Source organism: Geotrypetes seraphini, chromosome 12 (genome assembly GCF_902459505.1).
Source record: "Geotrypetes seraphini chromosome 12, aGeoSer1.1, whole genome shotgun sequence".
Classification (NCBI taxonomy): domain Eukaryota; kingdom Metazoa; phylum Chordata; class Amphibia; order Gymnophiona; family Dermophiidae; genus Geotrypetes; species Geotrypetes seraphini.
This window is the reverse complement of record NC_047095.1, coordinates 84,295,805-84,309,807: the sequence shown is the minus strand read 5'-3', so window position 1 is coordinate 84,309,807 and position 14,003 is coordinate 84,295,805.

Here is a 14,003-nt window from a genome sequence, read left to right as displayed (position 1 = left end):
GCAACCTATCCTTAAAAACTGGAGAGGTTCCGGAGGACTGGAAAATAGCTAATGTCACGCCCATCTTCAAGAAGGGTTCAAGGGGTGACCCAGGGAACTACAGGCCGGTGAGCTTGACCTCGGTCCCGGGAAAGATGATGGAAGCGCTGATTAAGGACAGCATCTGTGAGCACGTCGAAAACAATGGGCTGTTAAAGGCAAGTCAGCATGGCTTCTGCAAGGGTAGGTCATGCCTCACAAACTTATTGTTCTTCTTTGAGGGGGTAAACAGCCAGGTGGATAAAGGGGATTCCATAGACATCATTTACCTTGACTTCCAAAAAGCCTTCGACAAGGTACCTCACGAAAGACTGCTTAAGAAGCTATGGAACCACGGGGTGCAAGGGGAGGTTCACCACCAATGGATCAAAAACTGGCTAGCAGACAGGAAACAGGGTTGGTGTAAAGGGCCATTACTCAGACTGGCAACGTGTCACGAGCGGAGTTCCACAGGGGTCGGTGCTGGGACCGCTACTATTCAATATATTTATCAACAACCTGGAGGTGGGAACAAAATGTGAGCTCATTAAATTTGCAGATGACACCAAACTATATAGCAGGGTTAAAACCAAGGAAGACTGCGAAGATCTCCAAAAGGATCTGACGACACTGGAGGAGTGGGCCAAAAAGTGGCAAATGAGCTTCAACATAGGGAAATGCAAGGTCATGCATGTGGGGAGAGACTGGAAGCCCTGAATATGTATACCCTAGAGGAAAGGAGAGACAGGGGAGATATGATTCAGACGTTCAAATACTTAAAGGGTATTAACGTAGAACAAAATCTTTTCCAGAGAAAGGAAAATGGTAAAACCAGAGGACATAATTTGAGGTTGAGGGGTGGTAGATTCAGGGGCAATGTTAGGAAATTCTACTTTACGGAGAGGGTGGTGGATGCCTGGAATGCGCTCCCGGGAGAGGTGGTGGAGAGTAAAACTGTGACTGAGTTCAAAGAAGCGTGGGATGAACACAGAAGATTTAGAATCAGAAAATAATATTAAAGATTGAACTAGGCCAGTTACTGGGCAGACTTGTACGGTCTGTGTCTGTGTATGGCCGTTTGGAGGAGGATGGGCAGGGGAGGGCTTCAATGGCTGGGAGGGTGTAGATGGGCTGGAGTAAGTCTTAACAGAGATTTCGGCAGTTGGAACCAGTACGGGTAAAGCTTTGGATTCTCGCCCAGAAATAGCTAAGAAGAAAAAAAAAAAAAAAAAAAAATTTTTTAAATTGAATCAGGTTGGGCAGACTGGATGGACCATTCGGGTCTTTATCTGCCGTCATCTACTATGTTACTATGTTACTATGTTACTATGTTACTATGGGGAAAAAGAACCCGATGTTCACTTACAAAATGGGGGGATCACCGCTAGGGGTGAGCAACCTAGAAAGAGACCTGGGAGTGATGGTAGACACAACATTGAAATCGTCGACGCAGTGCGCCACAGCCTCAAGGAAAGCAAACAAAATGTTAGGTATCAACAAAAAGGGTATCACGACCAGGACGAAGGAAGTCATCCTGCCACTGTATCGTGCAATGGTGCGCCCGCATCTGGAATACTGTGTCCAGTACTGGTCGCCGTACCTCAGGAGGGACATGGCAGTGCTTGAGGGAGTCCAGAGAAGAGCAACTAAGCTAATTAAGGGAATGGAAAACCTCTCGTATACTGACAGACTGAAGGAGCTGGGGCTGTTCTCCCTGGAGAAGCGGAGACTTAGAGGTGACATGATAGAGACCTTCAAGATCCTGAAGGGCATAGAAAAAGTAGACAGGGACAGATTTTTCAAATTATGGGGAACCACAAGTACAAGGGGGCACTCGGAGAAATTGAAAGGGGACAGGTTTAGGACAAACGCCAGGAAGTTCTTTTTTCACCCAGAGGGTGGTGGATACATGGAACGCACTTCTGGAGGCTGTGACAGGCAGAAATACGTTACAGGGCTTCAAAGAAGGTTTGGATAGGTTCCTAGAGGACAAAGGGATTGAGGGGTACAGATAGGAGTAGAGGCAAGTTATAGGGATAGGAGTAAGAGGTAAGTTATAGAAATAGTCAGGGATCACTGCTCAGGCAATAGGCCTGAAGGGCCGCCGCGGGAGCGGACCGCTGGGTGAGATGGACCTCTGGTCTGCCTCAGCAGAGGCAACTTCTTATGTTCTTATGTTCTTAATTGAGTATATTCAAATTGTCATATACTGTATAAAGCCACATAATACTCAATATGATACATAGAAACATAGAAATTGACGGCAGAAAAGGGCTATAGCCCATCGAGTCTGCCCATGCCAATGACCCTGACTTTTACTCCCCTATTGATCCCATGTGAATATCCCATTTTCTCTTAAAATCTGACACGCTGTTGGCCTCAATCACCTGCTGAGGCAGCTCGTTCCAATGATCGACCACCCTTTCGGTGAAGAAGTACTTTCTAGCATCACCTTGAAATTTCCCTCTCCTGATTTTCAGCGAGTGTCCTCTGGTAATCGAGGGCCCTGTAAGACTGAAGATATCATCTTTCATCTCTATACGCCCCGTGATATACTTAAAGGTCTCAATCATGTCCCCCCTCTCTCTTCGCTCCTCCAGTGAGTACATCCACAGTTTTTTTAGTCTTTCTTCATACGTGAGATCCCTGAGCCCCAAGACCATCCTGGTAGCCATTCGCTGAACCGATTCAATTCTCAACACATCTTTCCGGTAGTGTGGTCTCCAGAATTGAACACAATACTCGAGATGAGGTCTCACCATGGATCTGTACAGTGGCATTATGACTTCAGGTTTTCTGCTGACAAAACCCCTACGGATGCAGCCCATCATTTGTCTTGCCCTGGACGAAGCCTTCTCCACCTGATTGGCAGCCTTCATATCATCGCTAATGATCACTCCTAAATCCCGTTCTATTGTGGTCCTGGACAAGGTTTCACCATTTAGTGTGTAAGTTCTGTGTGGATTTTTTTTGCCTAGGTGCATTACCTTACACTTTTTAGCATTGAAGCTTAGCTGCCAAGTTGATGACCACTGTTCCAACTGCCGTAGGTCCTGCGTCATAAAGTCAGGCCCACTGCTTTTGCCTACTATGTTGCATAGTTTGGCGTCGTCAGCAAACAGTGATATTTTTCCTCTAAGCCCTTGAGTCAAATCTCCTATGAATAAATTGAATAGAATCGGCCCTAAGACGGAGCCCTGAGGTACTCCACTCGTCACAGCTGACGTTTTGGAGGGGGTACCGTTTACCATCACCCTTTGAATCCTACCATCTAGCCATTCCTTTACCCATTTAGTGAATGTATCCCCCAATCCCATCGATTTTAGTTTGTTCAACAGCCTGCGGTGTGGGACGCTATCAAAAGCTTTGCTGAAGTCCAAATATATCACGTCCAGGGACTCCCCGGCATCCAGATGACTGGTCACCCAGTCAAAGAAGTCAATCAGATTAGTTTGGCAGGACCTTCCCCTGGTAAATCCGTGTTGGTGTGGATCACGTAAATTTTATCTTATTTTCTGGATCTCAGCGATGTGACTTAGTAGCGTTAAAATTTACTTCCGCAAAGAGTTTTACATCCATTTGTCACAAATCCATTTCTATTTTCACACATCCACTTCTGATGTCACTTATATATATATATATATCATCTGTCATATTAGCAATCTTTGAAATAAATACTTTCAAAAAATGTATAAATATCTTGCTTTTTTGCTCCGAGTTGGTCGGGGGCTTTATTCTACTGGCATGTCCATGTTTTGCTATCACTGTCTCAAGGTAAATTACCCCCTTATTCACAAGCTACAGCCACTCTTCTGCATAACTTCATTGCTTGAAGAAAGTTTTATTACTACTGACTCACTTATTAGTATGCCTAGGGTAATAGGATAAGCCATTTATTCTACTATGTAAAAACCCTTTATATAAGTACCTATATACTATATATATATATGCTTTCTTTCACTTCTTTAGAGCATTGTCTTTACTTCTTTGCAACTATTACCGAGTGTTTCTCCACTGGGGATGAGAAATTCTATATTTCTTTGATGTCCCCCCCCCCACCCTTTCCTTCCTGTGGTGTTTGACAGTGTAAATGGTTTGGAATCTGTTGAAATGAGGCAGTGTGATGATTGAAGTATGGAGAACAGGTTTAGCTTCCTGCCCTTAGCTCAAGCCTACATCAAAGTCTGAGCATACTCCATGCACTCCTTCTGCCCGACACCAGATGTTGGGGATGCCGAGGACATGTCTGGATTTTCCTGGATGTCTGATAACCCTATGTGGAGATCTATGGCCAACTGTCATTTACCTCGCCAGCCCATAATAGAAACCTCTACCGCTGCTTTGTGAAAGGAGCCCTAAATGAGGAAAGCAAGAGGCCTGGAGGTTTGCCTAGGTACTGAATTTGAAGCATTGGTGGACTGGACAGGTGTGTGACACCATCCCCTACTACCAACTAGTGTTGTCTTGAAAGGACTGAAACTGTTGGCGTGTGAAAGAGACTCTGCTTCATCAAGTGTATTTGTTTAGCACTTTTAAAGCAAAGCAAAACATTTTTACAGCAGTTTAGTTACAAGTTCAAACAAAACTGAGGGACATATTCTTTGCGAAATCATTTATGGTATAAAGATCTAAGTGAAAGGAAATTTTGAAAGTTTGTTGCCCATTCCCATGGTCAGTATTCTCAATCTGAATTATTTGTAACACTGCAGTAGTGATCACAGTCATGAAGACATATGTAATGCATTCCAGGGATTTTTTTGCCTCCATCTGTTTAGCATTTACTGCTGTAATGCAACAATTACAGAATTCTAAAGTCATACATTTTATTGAAATCTAAAAATATATCCCTGCAGTGCCTCTATCAGCAGTTTGTGATTGAAAAATGTGTATTATGTGGTTACTTGAGCATCTTCAAGTCACCTCTGACATATATGACTGATGCTTGACCATGTTTCTCACAGTTTTCAGGTCCTTATGGATTTCTTTTGTTGCTTAGCAGCGTACATACAAACTCAAATTTAAAGAGCAGGCAACAGTATCTGCTTTACCTCTGCTTCTGAGCTCTTTAATGAATTTTACAGCTGCAAAAAGCCCCAGCTTGGGGCCATCCATTTCTTTGGTCTTTGAAAATAGGAGGATATGGCCATCGCATGTCTGTCTTTTGCAGTTTCCAACTCTAATAAATACCGCAGGGAAACACTTAAGAGCCAGTGGAAGGGAGATCAATTTCATCCAAAGTGCACATTGGACGAGGCTCAAATATGTAGGAAGGAGAGTATGAAAGTGTCTTTGATTTGGATGTTTAAAACTGTGTGTATGGCCTGTACCATGGGTGGGCATTAGGCATTACCAGAGGCCCTAATTTCCGGTAGCACATTTCCATATATTGGCATGTTAAATGTCAAACTTTATATTTTAAAAAGCCATTTCCTGGTACTGTCCACCCTTTACTTTATTTGGTCCTTTGAGGGAGGAATCTGGTAAAAGGGGAGGGAAATGGAAAAAGGATCTCAGGCAAGTGGATAAAGCAGTGGTTCCCAGTGGATTATTCTGGTGGTTGAGTTCATTACATGGAGTCAGTAGGAAGACACAGGAAAATAAGTGTCGCTTCTATTTTGAAGCAGCAGTAGGATTGGTGGGGAAGGAATAACAGCAGCTGGGCTGTCAGAAGAAGTAGTGGCAGAGACAATAGTAGCTGTGTGAACATTAGGAGCTTGTGGGAGTGGGAACAGCAGCAGATCAGTGGCTCAAAGAAGCAGAAGAAATGGAAGCCCTTAAGGCCTGCAGCACAGTCTGAATCACAGAAGCAATGGAGGCAGCATGAAGGAACAGTGAACGCATACCCCTCCAATTTCTTCATTCTTCTCAATCTCTTCCATTCCTTTCAATCACTCTTGCCCACATCCACTCTCATTTCCAACTTACTCAATCTTATCATTCCTTTTCCTGCCACCTGCTCAATCATGCTTCCCTTATAACAACATAAGAATTGCCACACTGGAACAGACCAAATGTTCATCAAGCACAGTATCCTTTTTCCAACAGTAACCAACCCAGGTCCCAAGTACCTACCATGTTTCCCCGAAAATAAGACCTAGTGCTTTTTTAGACCTAAAATTAATATGACTGTCTTATTTTTGGGGTAGGTCTTATTTTTTTCATGTACAATGATCATCTCTCCCCTCCTCAAGAGCAATGTTAGGAAATTCTACTTTATGGAGAGGGTGGTGGATGCCTGGAATGCGCTCCCGAGAGAGGTGGTGGAGAGGAAAACGGTGACTGAGTTCAAAGAAGCGTGGGATGAACACAGAGGATCTAGAATCAGAAAATAATATTAAATATTGAACTAAAGCCAGTAATGGGCAGACTTGCACGGTCTGTGTCCGTATATTGCCGTTTGGGGTAGGATGGGCTGGAGAGGGCTTCAATGGCTGGGAGGGTTTAGATGGGATGGAGTAAGTTTTAACGGAGATTTCAGCAGTTGGAACCCAAAGCACAGTACCGGGTAGAGCTTTGGATTCTTGCCCAGAAATAGCTAAGAAGAAAAAATTAAAAAAATGTAAATTGAATCAGGTTGGGCAGACTGGATGGACCATTCGGGTGTTTATCTGCCGTCATCTACTATGTCTACTCTCCTCCACCACAATTCTTCCTCTTTCCTTTCTCTCCCCCATATGTGCAGCATCTTTCCTCCCCTCTCACACATCCCTTTGTGTCTTCCCTCTGGAGCATGTTTCTATCCCTCCCTCCCTCCCCATTAGAAGCATTACTGGGATCCTGACAACACAGCCCTTCATCTGCACCTATCTTAGGAGTTTTCCCATATTTTATATCTTTCCACTGCCAACTTGCTTTACTCCACTCATCATAGGTACAGTCCTCAGCCAGGTACCACATACTAAGCCACAGTCCAAATCCCTAAAATTTCAAGACCTGAACTCACCTATTTGGTCTTACCATAGTACAATGACTGAGACTCTCTCCTCTCAAGAAGCATCTTTCCATCCCCTCTCCCCCACCATGCAGCCGAACCCCTGCTGACCCTCCCATCTTTCCCCCATCTGAACCCCACTGACCCTCCCATCGCAAGACCAGTGACATACCTCCCTCAAAACAGCAGCATCGGCAGCACTCTAAAAAGTATAGGCAGTGGCGTACCTAGCATATGTGACACCCGAGGCCCAACATTTTTTGACACCCCCATCTATATGAAAAATATGATTTTTAGTAACAATCCACATATCGCACAACAAGAGTGTACCTAAGAAAAGGCAGCATCTTAAACACTGCAGTGAGCACTAAAATACCGACACGCCAGATCCCGCACAGTCAATTGATCCTGCAGTCAATACCAACTGAAAACTATGTCCTTTTCATACACACAGAACAGAGATACACCCTCGCCCAATATGGAATAATCACAAACAAAAAATAGAAATATGTAGACAAAAGTTAAACTGAACCGCCAAGAAACCAGACTCTTCATACAATGCAACACCACAACAACACACAAACAGTGACACTAGCATTGTCTCCCTGGTACTAGCATTGTCTCTTCAGGAGGAGATCCTTGCTATTCTCATACAAGAGTTTGGGTATTATCTCCTAGAACAGATTATTGGCCTACACCTTGACGCACCTCGATGCTCAATTGCCGCTCTTCTCGATCACACTCTCTGATTCACCTACTAGGTAGTACTTCAAGTAGTGTGACTCAAGATATCTCCAATTATTCATATGAGGATTTGCCAGAATACTCAGCAGAAGAATAGTATGGTATACCTTCTAATCCCTTCCTTCCACCTCAATGATGGGGGACACCGGACATAGATCTCTTCGCTACCCCCACAACAACAAGCTTCTACAATTTTGCTCTAGACTCTGTACTTCTAGTCGCATCATGTTGGATGCCTTTCTCAGAATAAAAAAAGTGGAACCAGATCCTGGACTTCCAAGAGTTTAAAATTGTAAAGTTTATTGATGTAAAAGAAATAAAATAAATCACAATGTACTGAAAGTCAACCTCATTCCAACAGTATAAAAACAATGATTGCACTGCATTAATGATGACCAGACCCTACACGGGCCGTGTTTCGGCTTGATTTAGCCTTCCTCAGGACTCCTTACTATGCAGTAACAAACGGAGATGCCACCAGGGGACCTTGCAGGATGCTGACCATATCCGCATATGCACCCTTAGACAACAGATAGATGTGATTTACACCCAGTGGGTGGAGCGAGAGCTGTATTTTCGTCGATATAACCTTCATCGTTGGGGGGGGAGAGCTGGTAGGTTAATGGCACGCTTAGTCTGTCCCTATCGCAAACGTCAGGTCATTACGGCTATCACTGACCCACAGGGTCACACCTATACGACCAAATCCTATATCCATCACCAATTTGTGACTTATTATAAAGATCTCTATGCCCGTAAGCCTTCTGCGGATTCTGATCAGGAAGCCTTTTTTCAGAATGTCCTCCTCCCTAAGCTTAATCCGGCGTAGATTCAAGCTCTGAATGCTCCCATTGAACACCTTGAGGTGGAACTGGGTATTAAGGAGCTTAAATTAACTAAATCTCCTAGGCCGGATGGCTATGGGCCCGAATACTATAAAATTTTGTCCGACCTCATTTCCACCTTTTTGGCGGCTGCTTATAATTCCTTACATTCACAAAAAGGTGTGGATTGCTACAATTTGGCCCATGTTGTTTTATTGCCCAAGCCGGGCAAGGACCCCTCTCAGGTGGGATCTTACAGACCCATATCACTTCTGAATCAAGATGCAAAACTGCTCGCTAAATGTCTGAACGCATACATACACCTTCTTATTCATGAAGATCAGATGGGATTTGTACCTGGAAATTACGCCTCTATGAATTTTACGAGGGCCTTGATGGCCATTTATTCTCGCAGGGGAGGTGACAATCGGGCAGCTATTGTAGGTATCGACATGGAGAAGGCATTCGATAGTATTTCTTGGTTTTATCTTTTTTGGGTCATGGGTCAATATGGGTTGGAGGGTACCTTCCTGGAATGGGTGCGTAGTCTTTATTTTTTGCCTCAGGCTAGGCTTCTGGTTAATGGACACCTCACTTTCCGCTTGAACGCGGCACTCGGCAGTGGTGCCCACTGTCCCTGCTGCTCTTCCTCCTGGCTATCGTGCTCTTGGCAGTTAAGATTCACTCCAACCCTGTCATTCTTGGCATCAAAGTTGGAGCCCGAGAGAGTCGCATTAATCTATTTGCAGACGATATTTTGTTATATCTGGAACAAGCCCATTGCATTTACCTGTGGCTCTCTCTATTGTTCGAGACTTGGGCCTTCGGGTTAATTGTGCTAAATCGGAACTCCTATCCCTGGCTTCTCACAGGCATGAGCAATGGCTATATCGGAGTCTATTTGAGCATCCAACCTCATCTCCTCTATCAATATAATGTTCTACATCACATTGAGGCTATCCGTAAGCTTTGTGAGACGTGGAAGTATCTGCCGCTTTCCCTTTGGGGTAGAGCGGTGTTATTCAAAATGGTCTTACTGCCGAAACTTTATATCAGCTCCAAACGATTCCTTTATGGATCACGACTAGAGACGTACAGACCTTTAAGTCTTTTCTAATTTCCTTCTTGTGGCGTAACAAAAGGGTTCGCATCAGCTTCGCTACCCTATCCCTGGACAAATGGCAGAGTGGACTGAATCTCCCTGATATTCGCCTGTACAATGCAATGTGGCTTCCATGCTGTGTTTTGTCCACGAGGGCATCTCAGGCCATTATAAGTACTCCCCCCGGATGGTTCACTGAATGGTGTGCACCTCATTCCTTCATCTCTTTGCTGCATGTGCATCCCCGGTCATCACCAAGGGTGGATTTCTGATTTCATTTTCTGAAACCTTTTCACCAGGCCTGGTGGTGGTGGTGGAGAAATCAGCAGTGTACCCCCCAGGCATCTCCATTCTTGCCCCTGGTGGGTAATGTAGACTTCATCCCGGGGATGGGTACATCGGAGATTCAACTGTGGGCGTCCTGGGGCTGTGTCAGCCTGAGCCATCTCTCAGCACAGGGACTTTCCCCACTTTTACTCAACTACAGTCTCGTTGGGGGCTCCCTACCACGCAATTTTGGGCTTACTTGCAAGCTAGGCATTATTATCTTTCCTTTACCCGCAGGTGGGGAGAGCAGTGGTCTTTCGGAAGGTTGGATGCCCATTTGGCTAAGTTACCCTTTCAGATGAATACCTTGGCCACTTGTTACAGACTCCTTAAGAATGCTCTCCCCACCTCTTATCTGCCCCGGATTCTGGCCCAGTGGTCCCGAGACTTGGGTATTGACTATACCAACGCCCAATTTTTGGACCTTTTCACTAACCTTATTCAATTCATGGGATCTACGGATCTACGGGAGATGCAGTTTAAGATCCTCCACCGTACTTATATATCCAGGGCTTGGGGACGGGCCATGGGCTTATGGGATGATGCCACCTGCTCACATTGTCAGAGGGCCACGGGTACACGGGTAGATATGTTTTTGGAATGCCCCCTTGCGGCTCTTTGGCTTGCGGTTCTACCTTTTCTTGATGACCTGCTTGGCTGGACAGTACCCAGGAATTACGGCCTCTTGCTATTGGGAGACCAGAGGGAGGTATTTTCCGCAGAGTTCGCCCCACCCTACCAGAAGTTCCTATACACTGCACTACTCGTGGTAAAAAAGCTCTTGCTCTGGCACTGGGTGGAGGTGGCCCCGGCCTCCTTCAGCCAGTGGCTCCATAAAATGCAGGAGATCGCAACATTTGAACTACAGACCTACACAGCTCCCCTGAGTAGCGATAAAAAGCTCTATGTTTCAATGTGGAGAGCGTTTCACGTTGCGGCTGACTCCGTTGTATCTGCTGCATCGCCCTAATTTAGTTTTTCTGGATTTGGGATGTCTCCCTTCTGGGACTTCACTTTTACTGGCACGGCCGGGTGCTCTCGAGCTCAAGTGCTTGATGTTTGAATGCGGTGTACTTGATGTATGGATGTTGTGGTTTGTGTGTGCTGCATGGTTTGGAATGTTCTGAGGGGTGGATGGATGGGTGAGTGTTACGAACGGGGTTTAAAAATTTTCTGAAAATGTTCTTGCAGTCTTTATTATATTTCAGAGGTTGATTTCTTGCTATGCCTTCTTGGACCCATTTTTTGGAGGGGTTACCCCTTTCTTCTAGACTGATTCTGTATTATTTTTTCTCAGGTGGGCGCTCAGTTTGCACTTCCTCTGTTGCATGGCATTTGACCGTGACTCTGTTCTATTCTTCTGTTGTACCAGTTCTTTTGTTTCCTGACTGGAGTTTCTTGTTTGTATTGACTGCTTTTTCAATAAAAAATTATATGCAAAAAAAAAAGAAAAAAAAAACGGTAACAAGCATTCAAATGACAATGAGTCCTGTGCCAATCAAAAAAGGGAATTATGATGCCAAGAGGAAAATGGTGGGAAAGAAACTCAACAGCAACGCAAGGAAGATAGAGTCCGTAGAAAAAGCCTGGACCCTACTCAAGAGCACGGTGCACAAAGCACAGAACCTGTGTGTCCCCAAGTTCAGGAAAGGGTGCAAAAAAAAAAATAGAGCAAAAAACCCAGTGTGGATAACAAATGCAGTGAAAATGGCGATAAGTGACAAGAAAGCATTGTTCAATAAATGGAAAAAGGACCAAAGGACAACAAAAAGGAGCATAAAGAACACCAGAGGGAGTGTCACCGAGTGGTAAGGAAAGCAAAAAGAGAATATGAAGAGAGACTGGCGGGGGAGGCAACAAACTTCAAATCATTCTTCAGGTACGTTAAGGGGAAGCAACCAGCAAGGGAGGAATTGGGACCCTTGGATGATGGAGACAGAAAGGGAGTAGTAAAAGAGGAAAAAGAGATAGCTGACAAGTTAAATGAGTTCTTCACGTCAGTCTTCACGAGGGATGACACAACCAACATTCCGGAACCCGAAGAAATCATAAATGGAGATCAGGATGATAAACTGGTCCAACTAGAAGTGAGCCGAGTGGATGTCCTCAGGCAGATAGACAGGCTAAAGAGCGACAAATCGCCAGGTCCGGACGGCATTCACCCAAGGGTACTCAAGGAACTAAGGAACGAAATAGCAGAGCCACTTCGACAAATATGCAACCTATCCTTAAAAACTGGAGAGGTTCCGGAGGACTGGAAAATAGCAAATGTCACGCCCATCTTCAAGAAGGGTTCAAGGGGTGACCCAGGAAACTACAGATCGGTGAGCTTGACCTCGGTCCCGGGAAAGATGATGGAAGCACTGATTAAGGACAGCATCTGTGAGCACATCGAAAACAATGGGCAGCTTAAGTCAAGTCAGCATGGCTTCTGCAAGGGTAGGTCATGCCTCACAAACTTATTGTACTTCTTTGAGGGAGTAAACAGCCAGGTGGATAAAAGGAAATCCATAGACATCATTTACCTTGACTTTCAAAAAGCCTTCAGACCACACGAAAGATTGCTTAAGAAGCTATGGAACCACAGGGTGCAAGGGGAGGTCCACCGATGGATCAAAAACTGGCTGGCAGACAGGAAACAGAGGGTTGGAGTAAAGGGCCATTACTCAGATTGGCAATGGGTCATGATCGGAGTTCCGCAGGGGTCGGTACTGGGACCACTCCTGTTCAATATATTTATTAACGACCTGGAGGCAGGAACAAAATGTGAGGTCATTAAATTTGCTGATGACATCAAACTATACAGCAGGGTTAAAACCACGGAAGACTGCGAAGATCTCCAAAAGGATTTGATGACACTGGAAGAGTGGGCCAAAAAGTGGCAAATGAGCTTCAACATAGGGAAATGCAAGGTCATGCATGTAGGGAAAAAGAACCTGATGTTCACTTACAAAATGGGGGGGAATCACCGCTAGGGGTAAGTAAACTGGAAAGAGACCTGGGAGTGATGGTGGACACAACATTGAAGGCATCGGCGCAGTGCGCCGCAGCCTCAAGGAAAGCAAACAAAATGTTGGGCATCATTAAGAAGGGTATCATAACCAGGACGAAGGAAGTCATCCTGCCACTGTATCGTGCACTGGTGCGCCCGCTTCTGGAGTACTGTATCCAGTACTGGTCGCCGCATCTCAAGAAGGACATAGCAGTACTTTAGGGAGTACAGAGAAGAGCAACTAAGCTAGTAAAGGGTATGGAAAACCTCTCATATACTGACAGACTGAAAAAGTTGGGGCTGTTCTCCCTGGAGAAGCGGAGACTTAGAGGAGACATGATAGAAACCTTCAAGATCCTGAAGGGCATAGAAAAAATAGACAGGGACAGATTTTTCAAATTATGGGGAACCACAAGTACAAGGGGGCACTTGGAGAAACTGAAAGGGGACAGATTTAGAACAAACGCTAGGAAGTTCTTTTTTACCCAGAGGGTGGTGGATACATGGAACACGCTTCCGGAGGCTGTGATAGGCAGGAGCACGTTACAGGGCTTCAAAGAAGGTTTGGATAGGTTCCTAGAGGACAAAGGGATTGAGGAGTACAGATAGGAGTAGAGGTAGGTTATAGGGATAGGAGCAAGAGGTAGTTATAGAAATAGTCAGGGACCACTGCTCAGGCAATAGGCCTGATGGGCCGCCGCGAGAGCGGATCGCTGGGTGAGATGGACCTCTGGTCTGCCTCAGTGGAGGCAACTTCTTATGTTCTTATGTTCTTAATCACCTCCAACAGCTCGCGCTCCTCACTGCTCAGCTCCCCCTTGCTTGCTCGCGCCATTACTACCCACCCGCTCGAACACAACAACCTCTATGTATTTCCTCTGATACGTCTCAGGAAAACTCTATTAAACTTTGCCATAATTGAAACACCATGATCCTCATAGTACTTCTTTGGCCACGCCAGGTTTGGTTTCCTCATCTCCTAGAGTTCTCAGTTACAACCATTCCCAAAGCTACTGACGTAGAATGAGGGATCCCTCCTTCACTCCAACCCCCACTCATTAGCAC